Raw genomic sequence first — 3,632 nt, forward strand, 5'->3', positions numbered from 1 at the left:
GCACAGAAAACCGCTCATGGGAAACAAAAGTCTCCTTCAAGGTGCCTCTGCGAAAAGTACAAACGAATCTGGCGCCTGCGACAGGCCCTGCTCCCACGTGGTCTCCTGGCAGTAACAAATGTAATTCTGCTAGTAACTGTTTTGGTAAATGAGTCATATTGTAGCAATCTTCATGAATCAAAGATAATTATATTTTTACTCAGCTAGCACTGGTTAAGAAAGCGCTCTCATTCTTCAATTAGCTGTCTTTTCACTCTGGTGTTTTTCTAGAGGGTCTTCTGCGTCGTGTTAACCTAGTTCCCTGCTCCCTCTTTCCTGCCACTCAATGCCTTTCGGGTGTTTTCTTGTAATAGTCTTTGCTGTTGTTCGGCCTTTTACATTTGTAGGAAACCACCGTGGTGGATTGGGCTAGGCTTGCCTGGAGAAGACAGAGAGAACAGGCCTCCACACCCCCGCGAGCTATTTATAAATGCTGACATTGGTTTTGCACTCTGCAAAGAGGTTATTGTCCAAATCTTATCCGTCCTTGTACTAACTTCAAATCCTCCCTAGAAACACCGTGGAGTTGAAATGGAATCACTAACGATGGCGACTGTTTTTTTTGAGCATATGCACCAGAAACTCCGTCAAGAGCTTTACATTTTAGCATCTGGCAGATCGCGAGGACTCCGTGAATGAGCTGTTATGTTCTCCATTTTACAGATAAACAAACTGAGGCTTAGAGCTTAAATAAGTTGCCCAATATTGTGCAGCTGGGGCAGAAACCATTAGAACCTGGTTTTGATCCTAGCAGCTCTTGTATACTGCTTTCTTCATGACCTTCTCCTACTTATTGGGTATAGGATGCTGGGACTGCAGAGTTATTTCTGTGCTCTAACCCTGTCTCAAAATGAACATGGAATCATCAGATCTTAGATCTAGCTCTCAGATCTAACCCTGTCCTTTCAGATTTTCATGGTGGCTTCACCACTTGGTCACGGTTGACCCATTCAGCACCCCCCCCCCCCCCCACCCCTGGCCCCTCCAGCCTCTCCAGGGTCAAGTCTGGAATGAAACCGAAAGTTCTAGACCTCTAATCATGCATCTGGGTCCTCTGGCAACCAGCCCCCCCTCCTTAGGTGCGATCTTTGAGTCACTAACATAACAAAAGACACCTTTATCACTCTGATCCTCTAGGAAATTCCAAAGGTTTTAAGGACTCTGTGTCAGAACTAGGGAGGGAGACCAAATATATATTTCTTATTATAGATCACAGTTTCACACGTGGCCATCAGGTAGTTCCAATGTGCAGACAGCATAGCACTTCTCAGACCTTAACATGCACGGGGATCACCCAGATTCTTGATTCAGTCAGACTGGGTGGGGCCCCAGAGTCTGCCTTTCTCAAAAGTTCACCAGCTGTGAGGCCTGATAAATTCAGATTAATTTTGTCTGGGCAGAGCCCGATTATCCGCATTAAAAAAAAAAACCCACTCAAACCTGGGAATCCCTCCTGCGGGTTGCCTGTTCTGTCTCCACGCCAGAATTTGTTCTCAGATGGGTTTCCAGGTCAAAGCCTGGCACCTGCTGAGTGGGGAGGATTTTTCTGGGTCTCCTGTCTCCTTTCAACAACACTGAGCCCCCACTGACGGTGCTTCAGAACGCTGACTTGCCTTCCTGCCAGACCTTGACCACTGCATGGACCCAGAAGGGTCAGCCACTTACCCGCTAGCTGTCCTTGGGCCAATCTGTCTACCGCTCCGGACCTCAGTTTCTTCTTTGTTAAGAAGGGAGAGTTGTACCAAATGCTCTTGAAGACTTATGATTGCCCCAGACACACTGAGTTATACCAGAACGGGGCGGGGCATCCTTCCTGGGGGACGTTTGTGATTGTTGGGGCCTTGGGAAGCCTGTATGGGGGTGCTGTTAGGGCTCATTGAGTGGGTGGGAGGACAGGGTGGGGGCAAAAGTGGTGGCCGCTGGCTGGGCCTCCTTCCTGACGGGGGGGACCCTTCATCCCATCACACAGCCAGCTTGGAGGTGGACCACGTAGGACCTCAGTCTCAAAACCGCCCCTTGGCCAATCATTTCCTTGGGCTCAAGGAGTGCGTGCGTGGAGTATTCCCGCAGAAAAATACGTGGCCTCCTCTCAGCCATTTTCCAAGGTGGTTTTCACACGGGGCGTCTGCAAAGAAGCCTCTCTACCCATCTCTCCATCGGGAAGCAGGCCTGGCTGCCTCAGTCCCTCCTCTTGAAACCGACAAGCCTGCGGGTGGATGTGACCGCAGGGCTTTCCAGGGAGTGCGTTCAGTGTCTTTCGCGGCAGGGATTATCTGTGAGAAACGGGCAACTCTTTTCCCATCTCATTCACATGATAGATAAGATGAGAAATTAGCTGCAGGGTGAGCAACCTGGGGGCCCTTCCTTTTGTCGCAACGGATGAGGCTTCGGCTGCTGGCGTGGCCTTCGTGTGTGTGCCTGGGTGTGCGTGCACACGCCATGCTTTCTCGTTGGAGAGCTCCCCAGCTTCGCCCCTGCAGATGTTGCCTTTTGGGCTTTTCCCTCTGACCCTGCTGAAGGTTTTCCCAGCCTGAAGACGTCTGAGTCTGGGGAGGTTTGAAACCACGGGACGCTTGGCTTCTGGGCAACCCTAGGGACCTGCTCTCCCACGCCACCGTCCCCACACCCCCACGCTGCAAGGGGCCAAACCCAGGACGTCAGGTGTGGCCCACGTACCAGCCACTTCTGCAGCACCTGGGTGCTCGTTAGAAACAGCCTCTGCATCGCCACCCTAGACTGAGTCAGAGCCCGCATTTTAGGCGGTGACTCATTCCTGGGCACATTCAAACTTGGAGAGCTACTGGTGTCAAAGGGCACGAGTGGATTTCGTAAATCCGGGAGAGGGGGTGTCTCAGATGCAGCATTTGCCTGACATTCAGGGTTCCTGGGGCAGTCGCTCCTGGCCGGCCACTCTCCAGGTTCAGGCCACTGCTCTGGCTTCCACCAGCCAACGGCAGCAGAGGGGACGGGCCGAGGTGCAGACGCACAGGGGCGCTGTCCCCACACGCACGTTCATAAACGCCCTGGCGTCCTCGCAGGGAAGGTGCTGTGTGCAACCCCCTCACACACAGAAGGAAGGGATAGGGCCGTGCCTTCCCGTTTAACTTTCCCTTGACTGCCCTAGTCAGTGTTTGCTTAGAGACTGATGGGGGTGGGGCGATTGGGAGGAGGTGGACCCGAGGGGTAGAATTTGGCCCGGGACATTCAAGTTGGAGGTGAGGGTTCCTTGCTGTGTGAGACGTCGTAGGAGTTTGCTCGGGCCGTCCCAACAAACACCCCCAACCCAGCACCCAGGAGGCTCCAGCCACAGACATTGATTGTCTCACAGTTCAGGAGGCTGGAGAAAGCCCAAGATCAAGGTGTTGACAGGGTTGGTTCCTTCTGGAGGCTCGGAGGGAGTCTGGCCTGTCTCTCTCTCGGCATACAGACCCCTCCCCCCTCCCCGCCCCGCACCATGCCTGCCTTCATCTTCGCATGACATTCTCCCTGTGTCCAAATTCCCCCTTTACAAAAGGACACCAGTCCTGCAGGGTCAGAACCCACTTCATTTTAACTCGCTGCCCTCTGCAAAGACCCTGTTTCCAAATAAGGCT

Source organism: Neofelis nebulosa, chromosome 6 (genome assembly GCF_028018385.1).
Source record: "Neofelis nebulosa isolate mNeoNeb1 chromosome 6, mNeoNeb1.pri, whole genome shotgun sequence".
NCBI lineage: Eukaryota > Metazoa > Chordata > Mammalia > Carnivora > Felidae > Neofelis > Neofelis nebulosa.